This window comes from Anabrus simplex, chromosome 6 (genome assembly GCF_040414725.1).
Source record: "Anabrus simplex isolate iqAnaSimp1 chromosome 6, ASM4041472v1, whole genome shotgun sequence".
NCBI classification, from domain to species: Eukaryota; Metazoa; Arthropoda; class Insecta; order Orthoptera; family Tettigoniidae; genus Anabrus; species Anabrus simplex.
The window spans coordinates 308,052,053-308,064,274 of record NC_090270.1 but is presented as its reverse complement, the minus strand read 5'-3'; positions in this window follow the sequence as shown (position 1 = coordinate 308,064,274).

Genomic DNA, 12,222 nt, shown 5'->3' with positions numbered 1-12,222 from the left:
AACCATAAATCCGTACGAAGAAGGGGTAATTTAGCTAGTTAAGTATACAATTTTCTTATACTAAGTTAATAGTTTGTTTTTGTTATAATTGTTGCCTATATTGTATTCAGTTTGGATGGAAAAAAAGGGGCTCATTAACCGCGATGGCAGACTGTAATCAATAAAATTCAAAATTCAGATTCTTTCGGTCGTTACCGCAATATATTTTTTGTTAACGGCTGGCTCCTTGGCTGAATGGTCAGCGTCGCGACCTTCTTTTCATGGGGTTTGGGGTTAGTTTCCCGGCCGGGTCGGGTCGGGCATTTCAGTAAATTCCTCTGACTGATTGTCCGAATACACGCTGTTTCATATGCACACAACACAACCCACTAACAATCACCGCAAAAACATGCAGTAGAAGGGCATTAAGTCCAGTTCGCAATAGCAACCCTAACAGGATATGGGAAAAGAAGAGGAAGAAGAGGAATACTTCCAGGCGACAGTATGGTAGGACAGGAGTGGCGAAGTATTGGCCATGATATTTGCTTGACGTGAATATGCTAAAACCACAGAAGATCATTCTCAGTACAGTCGACGGTGAGATTGGAACCTACTCGTCTTCCGAATGCAGAGCTTCTCTCCATAGCCTTTGCGCATTAACTGGCGCGGCTATGCCGCCCGGTAAATACATAGGCCTAGAGCCCGTTTATTTTCCTTCGCGACGTGAGGGCTTCTGGCCCTTTTTTCCACCTAACCACATACCAGTTATTACGCATCAATACTACAGCTATTGGCTTTACGTCGCACGGACACGGGTATGTCTTATGGCGACGATGGGATAGGAAAGGGCTGGAAGTGGGAAGGAAGCGGCCGTGGCCTTAATTAAGGTACAGCCCCAGCATTTGCCTGGTGTGAAAATGGGGAAACCACGGAAAACCATCTTCAGGGCTGCCGACAGTGGGGTTCGAACCCACGATCTCCCGAATACTGGATACTGGCCGCACTTAAGCGACTGCAGCTATCGAGCTCGGTCATCAATACTATAAAAGTGGTTAAACCTTAAAATACTTCTTCTTATTTCTTGTAGGCCCTACCACCACTTTTGGGGTCACGGGTGCGAACTTTGTAGCACATGTGGATTTGGCCCTGTTTTAGGCCGGATGCGCTTCCTGACGCCAACCTTATATGGTGGGGGGGGGGGGGTGGATGTAATCACTCTTGTGTATTTCTGTGGTGATTGGTAGTGTGATGTGTTGTCTGAAAATGAAGAGGAGAGTGTTCGGAAAAACACAAACATCCAGCCGCCGATCCAGAAGAATTAATCACACAAGATTAAAATCCCCAGCCTTGGCGGGAATCGAACCCGGGATCCTTTGTACCGAAGGCCTCAAGTAATAAATACTAAATATACACTATTAAACTAATTTTACAGGTATATTATAGTGTTATATGTGTTGTAATTAGTGTTTTTGACAGACTGAACACCTTTACAAGTTACATGAAGTCGACACTGAAGAGTAGGGCCTACAGTTTCCTTCTTAACAACATTGTAATGATGTGAAAAATACAACTAAATTACAATAACTCAAAAAATGTAAAAGAACTAAAAAACGTATAATAAGAACATTAAGTAAATTTACATACCGGTTGAAAATGACTACCGTGCTGATTTTGATTATTTCTAATAAGTACATACCGATATTTTAAACTTAATTGTCCGACTCGTTGGCTGAATAGTCAGCGTTGAGGCCTTCGGTTCAGACAGTCCCGGGGTTCGATTAACTCTTCTGCTCCGGGGACTGGGTGTTTGTGTTTGCCCCAACACTTTCCTCTTCATATTCAGGCAGCACACTACACTTCCAACCACCACAGAAACACGCAGTAGTGATTACATCCCTCCATATAGCGTTGGCGTCAGTAAGGACATCCGGCCGTAAAACAGAGTCAAATCCACATGTGCGATACAGTTCGCACCCGCGACCACACACATGTGGGAAAGGCGATAGAAAAAGAAGAAGAAAATTGTTAAATGCATTCAAAAACACATTAATAGAAATAGTATAAAATTACCAGATTTCAACTAATGTACTAGTATCCGAGAACTAAATTTTATTTTAGATACTGTATTAATGTACATTAATCTCACATTATTTCCTCACAAAATCATTCGTTTCACTCATACATATCCATTGTTGGAAGTACTTGCGAAGAACTGCTGGAAAGAAGTTTTAAATCTCCTTTTTGATGCAACATCCTTGCTGTCTTTGGAGGGAGTATTCCACCATCCTGACAAAGTGACAGTGAGTGATCGATTATATTAAGTTGTTCGGTGGACAAGTGTTTCTAGGAGATGAACTTAACGAGTATTAGGGTGATGTAAAGAACCAACGCGACAAAATATTTCTGGAGAGGAAAGCAGGAATGTCTTCAGAGTATTTAAATGCAGTTTACGTCTGTCTTCTAGACGTAATCAAGATACTTGTTTGCAGTAAGAAGGAACTCGAGCGTTATATCGTAAATCCATAGCGTATCTAAGTGCATTGTAATTGCAAACTTTTATACTGATGTAACAAATGAATTAACTAAATCGCAGTAATCGAATATGGCAAATAATAAGGACTATAAGCTGAACTTTTAGAGACTGAAAAAAGTATATTACTAAATCCTTCTGAAGGATGCAGCCACGGTACACCTTTGTGCAAACATTTATAACCTGCGCTGATCAGTTTAGAGTTTCCGTAATAAGAACTCCGAAGTTGGTAATTGATTCTCAATAAGGTACAACAGCATTATTTATGGTTAGAGAAGGAATATGATTTTGTTTTCAAATGTGCAGATTCTTTAATGTACCGATGAAATTGGCTTGCGTTTTATGGGGGTTTAATTTACGGTGGATTCTAATTGCATATCCGTGTTAATTAGCTCATGGTCATCATTAACATTACATATTGCTTGCTGTATATTGTTAGTTCTAGTCTGATAATAGATCTGCAAATCACCAGCATAAAGATGATGCTTGGAGTGTTAAATTGATCAGACGATGTCATTATATAATGGGCATAGTTCGTGTAGTGCTTAATCAAACTCTAAGTAAGGATTAGGTTTTCTTCTCCGCAGGAATAGTTGCATGTAAGCATCCAGGGCTATTTATCACAATATTGTAGGCGCACAAAATGAAGCAATAACTGTTATTTACGGATTTTCGTTTTGTTTTAATACACCCTGTAACACTGTGCAGGGCAAACTGAATGTAGACTAGTTGCTGACGTTGAAGAGATCGTTGTAAATCCTTTGAAGGGTAGATGAGTGCCTGTTGAGCTTGCCATAGCGGACCTGCTGATTAATTATTCCGCTGAAGCTGATGTTCGATCGCGGCAAGATCATTTGATTGGGAGCCTGCCAAGTCTGGAAAGCAACAGATGTACAACGCTCCACGAATATCTTTTGTTAGGTCCACGTCTCTGTTCTGCACGTCGCACCTGATCTTATCAGACGTCGCGTCGTCGAATTCAGTTTTCACATACGCGTCTTTTCTCTTTTCTCGCCTCCTTCCGACTATCGCAAAAGCACTGCCGTTTTACCTTTCCGTTCGCTATTCGCAAGATGGTGGAAGCGTGATGGATTGAAGTGATCAGAGGGCACTCAGATACAATCATTGGATGTTTGTGGCTTCGGCGGTCTGTCAGATTGTATCTTGGAAACAAAATATCACCTCTAGAACGTTGTAGCAAATCGGTACATTAAAGAATCTGCACATCTGAAAACAAAATGATATACTTTCTCTAACCATAAATAATATTGTTGTACCTTATTGGGAATCAGTTACTAACCTCGGAGTTCTTATTACGGAAACTCTAAACCGGTCAGCGCAAGTTATAAATGTTTGCACAAACGTGTACCGTGGCTTGCATCCTTCAAAAGGATTTAGTAACATATTTGGTTGTAGCTTCCTGATTCTTTCACTTCCTTGGCTATATCGAGCAATCGTCCTTACTGGTTCACTGTGGCACAAAGCCTATTAGCTAGGCTTTGGGGGGAAGTAGGTGGGTTGGTAATCCTTCGTTCCCGTACTTAATAATAATAATATTAATAATCTAGTCCGCCTCTGTTGTGTAGTGGTTAGTGTGATTAGCTGCCACACCCGGAGACCCGGGTACGATTCCCGTCTCTGCCACGAAATTATAAAAAGTAGTACGAAGGCTGGAACGGGGTCCACTCAGCCTCGAAAGGTCAACTGAGTAGAGGTCGGTTCGATTCCCACCTCAGCCATCCTGGAAGTGGTTTTCCGTGGTTTCCCACTTGTCCTCCAGGCAAATGCCGGGATGGTACCTAACTTAAGGCCACGGCCGCTCCCTTCCTTCTTCCTTGTCTATCCCTTCCAATCTCCCTATCCCCCACCAAGGCCCTTGTTCATCATAGCAGGTGAGGACGCTTGGGCGAGGTACTGGTCATCCTCCCCAGTTGTATCCCCCGACCCAATATCTCACGCTCCAGGACACTTCCCTTGAGGCAGTAGAGGCGCCATCCCTCGCTGAGTCCGAAGGAAAAACCAACCCTGAAGGGTAAGCAGATTAAGAAAGAAAGAATGATAATATATATCCATGTTTAACCCTAGCAATTATTTTATAAGATTAGCTTTTATTTATTTAAGGTGTTATAAATATGTGTATATGAACGTCTCTAGATTTAGTTCAAACTTACAAGGGAAGGGCGCGTACGGGGATATCACGGATCTTACTTAAATTTTGCACATATGTCAAAACACGGCCAAAAGTTTTTTAGGAAATTAAATTATGCGACCTACAGAGTGTGTTAAATTCGCATGTTTGAATTGGCGCGCTTGGCTACGCAGGACTGCGGCGCGTGCTGGGTTCATTCGTCGAAGGATCGCGTCACTGATCTTTTCTACTCCGTTAGTAATTGCGTAACACATCGCGAAGGTGATGTAGCAGCATTAAGTGAAATAATATAATTCCTGCAATGATTGTGGGTCAATAACGGCAATAGATTAAGATTGTTATTGTGAAAATAGAGGTTAATCCAATCAGTATAAGAAAGGACGTTACGCACGAAAGCCAATTACTCCTTACAGTTTCTGTAACAATGATGCTCGTGGTAGAAATTTTCAAAGCACCAACCACATCTAACGACGCGAGGATAAGGGCTTCATATCCCATGTTCCATATTTTTCTTCCAACGCAAAAATAACTTTGCCTGTGTTGATTGCCATTATACAAACAATCTTTATAAGCGTATGTCAGCAAGGCAGTGCGAGTTGCGGGTAGGGTACGGAGTAGCGACCTGCGTAGCCGAACGCGCTAATTTACACACACGAAATTCAACGCTTTCTGTAGGTCGCACGAGTTAATTTCCGAAAGAAGTATTTTAGCCATTGTGTTATTCTTGTGTGAAATATTCACATAAGATCGGCGATACCCCGGTACGCGCCCTTCCCTTGTTAGTAATTATTTTAGGAAGTTAGTTTTATTTATTTATTTATTTATTTAAGGTGGATTTGTTGTACACAATATTTTATTGAATCGTCTATAATTGGGAAAATAACCTGTTGATAATAAGTACATCTATCTATGTCCAGCTGTTGGTCTGTCCAAGGATTTTTACCGAATTCCCAACGAGTCAAATTCAAATATTGCACATGTATTTCCCCTACATTGCTAATATATATATTGTTAAAAATAAAACTCCATCTGTTTCATTACGGTACTCTAATTTATTTCAGGATGACCCAATAAATGCCAACGGCCGTAGCCGTGTTAAAACACCGGATCCCGTGAGATCTCCGAAGTTAAGCAACATTGGGCGTGGTCAAAATTGGGATGGGTTGCCACGCGCTGTTGGTGGGGGTAAGGGAATGGAGGAGCGGAAAGGAACTGGCCACCCTACCGCAAGTAAACTCCGGCTCAGGAGCACCTCTGCGGAGGTTCGGGCCTGCCTTCGGGCAGAATAACCCTTACCTTACCCAATAAATGCACAGACACATATATAAACACGTACAGTTCTAACCAGCTGGCCACACTTACTAATTACTGTATATTTACAAATTTATCTTTCTTATGGCGCAGCAGGATGTCCAGCCCGTTACTCTACCTGGGGACTGGGGACATTTAAGACTCACTTTCCCAAGTCCAGTCGCCTCATAAGTACAGCATCTGTGTGTAGACAGCTGGATCTGAACACAGGGCTACGGGTCACTCGACACACGCCGACTGTTCGTTGGTTCGATTCCACAGATAGTCCAGCGAACAACTGAACAGCTCTACAGTATTCAACAGCAGGACGATACTCACAACAGCGAACATTAACACAGGTCCATTTACCTTCACACACGCGATAGCGGTTTTCTTCGCTGAACATCAGTCCACAGAAATACACGAACACATAGTACAGTCTTCCGTTCTGTCGTCTCCATCCCATTCACTGGTCTCTCCCCCACAACAACAGCTCCTGGTTCAGACCTCGGTAGGACACTGGCGACAGCCAACACCTCTGTCGCCCTCAGCCCAGCCACCAAACCCCAACACACCGAATCTCACACCGACTCAACCTCGGAGCCCAACTGTCGCTCTGAGTCCAGTACTGACTGACTGTCCGCGGCTAGCCTCCCTTTTTATAGCTCGCGTGATTTGAGCCAGAAATTTCGCGATGTAACTAGAGGCAGAACATTCCCATTGAATCTCCAAGAAACTGACAGGTAAGTCGGCTGAGGGGAAAGGCCGGCCCTACCCTACAAGCCGGCTGGGAGATCCCAAGTTGTCTGAGTCACCAGCCCCTTCCTGGAAGTACCGAAAAGGATTACCACGGGGCTGGCACGAAACAATATGTTGAAGACGGACACTTTTTTTTAAGACTGATAAAAAGTTGTCTCTCATTTGCTGCTCACACTGTCTCGCCTGTATTCAAACTCATCAGCGCGTTCTCTTGATTCTTCCCTAACGTCACAGGAAAAGTGAGCGCCCTTCCTAGAAGAACTTTGTCCCAGAGGATCTCTTTTCCGTGCCAGTAAATCTACCGACATGAGGCTGACCCATTTGAAGACTTCAAATACTGTCTGACTAGGGCGGTATCGAACCTGCCGTGTGGGGTCAGAAGGCCAGCACCTCAACCAACTGGGCCACTCAGCCCTGTAAAAAAAAAAAACGTAACTGAACATGTCCTGGGTATCTTAAGATGTGTGTTATCTCTTCTTCTCGTCAAATTTTGCCAAATCGTTCCCCTCTCACGAATTCAATTCAAACGCCCCTCCCCAAATCCCATGGCGCTACAGCCGTTGATGGGCCTTGGCCTATCAAGCGACCGCTGCTCAGTCCGTGGGACTGTAGATTACGGGGTATAGCGTGGTCAGCACGACGAATCCTCTCGGCCGTTATTCTTGGCTTTCTAGACGGGGTCCTCTATCTCACCGTTAGATAGCTCCTCAATTCTAATCACGTAGGCTGAGTGGACCTCGAACCAGCCCTCATATCCAAGTAAAAATCCCTGACCTTGCCGAGAATCGAACCCGGGGCCTCCGGGTAAGAGGCGGGCACGCTACCCCTACACAACGGAGCCGGCACGAATTCAATTCAGTACCTCATTATTTGTGATTCGATCTACCCACCTCACCTTCAGCATTTTCTGCAACACCACATTTCAAAAGCTTCTATTCTCTTTCTTTCTGTGCTAGTTGGTATTCATGTTTCACTTCCATACAATGTCACACTCCAAACGAAAGTCTTCGAAAACATATTTTTTATTCTTGTATTAACCCATTAGCGCCTGAATTAATTTGTTTCTGAGATTTGCTTATTTATCGTGTTTTGCCGCATGTCTGATACCAAAATAAACTAATAAAACAAGTTTCAGAATTTTGGAATCGCTAGGTCATAAGATATTTGATGTTGCCATATGGCAACGCTAGGCGCTTGCACTACCTATTTTTAAACAATGGTTTTGAAGGTCGAATTTAGGTTAAGTGTTTTTTTGTTGTTGTTGTTTTCGTGCAATAGCAATTTTGAAATTTCTTAGCATTATTTGTTGTAAGAATATGGAATATCAGTTTTTATTCACATCACAGCAAAAAGAAAATAGAATTACCGTATTGAACAAAGGAGAAAATATTTGTTTGCAGTACATAGACACATATGTACAGTTCATTGCCTGTCAAAACAAAAAATCATTGGAACAATAGAATAACATCAAAAATAAAGAAAATGAAGAATCAAAGAACTTCAGATGCAGTTGCAAACTATAGAGTAACTACAGTAGTCTATATTTTCGGAGGCATATAAAAGCCCACCCTCGGTACTTGCGCGTTAGCCACAGAGATAGAGAATGACAATCTTTCACTGTCTTCATATCATCCTGCGTGTCCCAATAAGAACGCTTGGAGGTCAACCTATTATATCCGGAAATGAAAAGTATGACGATAAAGCAACGAATTTCATCAGAAGTTATTTGTGGGTCCATACAATTTAAAAACACTGCATACGTTTTAGTCTCTCGAACTAAATGTTCGAACAGCTGGTTATCTGTAAACAATTCAAAAATGTCAACAACTGTCATGGATTTTCACTTGCTATAACTAGGCTCCGGAAATGTCAACAGTCGCCCAGTATTGAAATCAGCCCCATCGGTCTATCTTAGTTTATTTGATTTATTATTTCCTATATCAGTTATCCGAGCCGGCCCCGTGGTGTAGGGGTAGCGTGCCTGCCTCTTACCCGGAGGCCCCGGGTTCGATTCCCGGCCAGGTCAGGGATTTTTACCTGGACCTGAGGGCTGGTTCGAGGTCCACTCAGCCTACGTGATTAGAATTGAGGAGCTAACTGACGGTGAGATAGCGGCCCCGGTCTAGAAAGCCAAGAATAACGGCCGAGAGGATTCGTCGTGCTGACCACACGACACCTCGTAATCTGCAGGCCTTCGGGCTGAGCAGCGGTCGCTTGGTAGGCCAAGGCCCTTCAAGGGCTGTAGTGCCATGGGGTTTGGGGGGGGGGATATCAGTTATCCGCTCTTTCGCAGCATCGGGTATTGAAACAGATCTTGCATCAGTAGACAGAAAAGTCACTTCGTCCTCTGGTAACACACCTTCACCGTCGTAACTAATCCAAATTCTTTCATTATTTACAAGCTTCATTTCAGCACTGCCACGTAACTGTCGAGAGAGAGATTATCAATAAGCCCACCATCATCTTCATCACCAGGAGCCCTCATCTGTAAGTACATTTACATAGGGCGGTTTCACAAAAATATCACCATCGAGATCTTCAGTCAGTAGCATATCCAGTGCTTCTAAAAGGGAAAATCCCTTCCTGCAATGAAGATGTATGAATCAGTGTAAAGTGTGGCAACGCTAATGATTCAACAAGCACTACTACAGCATTGTGCGCCCGTACTATTTCAAATGCTTACACACATATAATGAAGTGTGCATAACACTACTGCAAACATAATCCAATGAAAGAACTTTACTTACAGATTTTATATCCTTCTTACGTGAAGCCGGCAGGCATTTCGCAGGAATCTTAAAATAACCAAGAGTCCACCAGTCTTTGTGTCACAACAATAGATTTTTTTAATAAAATAAATGCGATTACTCGATTCTACAAGCTCTTCTCTAACTGTCGGATGACACAACAATCTTCCAGATTATTTCTTGTTGCCAACAGTATTAAAAGAAAAAGGTGCAAAAATCGTTACCATATGGCAACGCAAGTAACGATATTAATATACTTCCTTAAAGACTACATTTCCTTATCTAATATTTCCTGCATCATCTGACTTCGTTTCAACAGCACTTCCATTACTTTCGTTTTGGATTGATTTATTTTCTTGTACTACTTCTCTGTTATTTTGTCCGTACAAATCAGCAGCTTCTCCAGACTTCAATATATTTTTCAAGTTTGAATTTGCAAGCTCATACCCGTTCTTTCTGTACATGATCCACAGTGCCTCTCAAGTCTTTGCTACGCTGACTATTCGGCTAGAAAGAAGGAAAGTTATTTGTTTTCTTGCCATTTTCCTCTCTCGCTGTATTCCTGGACTGCGGATGGGAAGGGCAACCTGGTCTCCACATGTCTCTCTCCCTTATGGTGACTCTAAACGTACCCCAAGTATGTAGCTCTTCAAAAGTCATAGAACAGAAATTACAAACCACACATCGTTCCCTTCTCGGAAGGGCTTTTCAAATCCTCGACACCCACTTCTAATCGAAGACCATCCCCTCCTTTCATAACTTTCTATTCTTATTCTTGGCTCGATTGACATTTTTGAATTGTGTTGGTGTTGTTGAGATTTCAGTTGTAATGAGATATAATGACAACGTGTTGCTCGGAATTCATATGTGTTAAGTGATAAGATATTATGAATCCGTTAAAGATATGGTGTGTATTTTGATAGACACCGTTTTCCAGAAAGGAAGATCACAAATGAACTTGCTGATTTCACAGACAAGAGAATTGATTTAGTTTCCAAAAAATAGGTAAATTTTGATTCTGATGGATGATTAGGCTGTTTAATCATACTAGAAGAATAAATATTTGAATATTCGGTCGTGGTTGCAAATCTAGGAGGGCGTATCAGCTTTCAGTTAGTGGTCGTGAGTTTGATTCGGATACAGTTAGTGAATTTTGACATAAACATGTCTTATAGCTGCGAGTCATCCAAAAATTTGTGTTAAGTGACGCGACACAATGTGTCACGAAGTGTAACCATAGCAACCGTACAGGCGGTGATGTAAGATATGGATGGATAGTCAGACAATGTTACCTAGCAACCGTGCAGGCTATGTCTTATGGCTGGTTGCCATCTGACGTTAGCAGCCGATGATGGATGGCCGTGACCGATAGAAAAATTTATGATCATTTGATTTTTGCAAAGGGATAACGTGTTTTTGTCCTTGGCGTATTGACATGGAACGGTGCACATTCAGTCTTGTGATATTAGATCAGTTGGGATCATAAGGAGGGGTAAGCATTCTTGGATACGATAACCGACATACGTTGTAAGATGCCGTCGGGCTGCTGCTGCCAATCGTCATTATTATCATTAGCATAGCAGCAAAACTGTTAGTGAAAAAGGCTAAAATAATTTAGACAGAGTCTACTCCAAGAGCATTCACAATGAGTAATTTGCACCTAATGGATGCTGAAATGTTCTCCGAGATAGCCAATTCGTCTGAAGATGATGACAGTGATATTGTTGTTAGTGAAAATGAAGATGGAACTGAGAATATCACAGCTCTATACCGTTCAAAAAATGAAAATAAAAGAAAGTGAGCTAGACTACAATCATTTAAGTTCATCATACAAGAGATACACAGAGAAACACAGTTCCAAAACTGTTATCCGCCAGACGTGTGGAAAACTTAGTGTAAGTTATGATTCTTCATACTGAAAGTAGATCATTGAAAATATTTGCATTTTAACAATAGATCAGTCAGCTGTTCATCTGTAGGAAGGTCATTGAAAGGTTGACAGCTGATTATGTGATCCAAGTTAAATTTTAAATTTTTATTCATTTATTGACCTTTGTTGTGACAACATTTGGTCACCCTCCATGAACGAAGAAGACTGACAGCACACATACAAAAATATAAATTGTCAGCTCAAAGTACAAATAAGAAATAAAAACCAAATCGTTCACATTCTTCAAGTACTTAAAACCACACAGAATCTCTCTTCTGGGAGGAGAGGAGAAGAACAAGCAAAAGACTGGCAACAATGCGATGAGCACAAAGTCAAATTCATATATCCGCGGTTCTCAAAAACTCCATCACAGCATTTAGAACTGAAGTGTTTATGAACCAACTTGAAATACGTGTAATTGTTGAAAGATCTCTTTAGTTGACTGTAAGTAACGTAAAATAAGTTGTTAAATGCTGTTTGTATAAATATCACCAATAATAAACATCATAGATTCCCAGAAACTTGACTTTAAATGGTGGTCACGAAGTGCCCCCCCTCCCCTCCCGGTGATATACAATGTAATAAAAAAATAGGTTGGCATTCCTAGGGTTAAATTACGCTATCGTTGTTCAAATTCGGACTAAATTGCATTTAGACTTGTTGCAAAAAAATCAAAATAGCTGATTTGGAGGCGACACCGTATGGCAATTTTTAAGAAGCAACGAACTGTTTGTGCGCCGTTTCGATCTCCGTTGTTTACTGGATAGAACAGAGTACAATTTATGGCAGTATTTGTCGTTTATTTTTAGCGAACTATTGTATAAATCAGTGTGTGTGG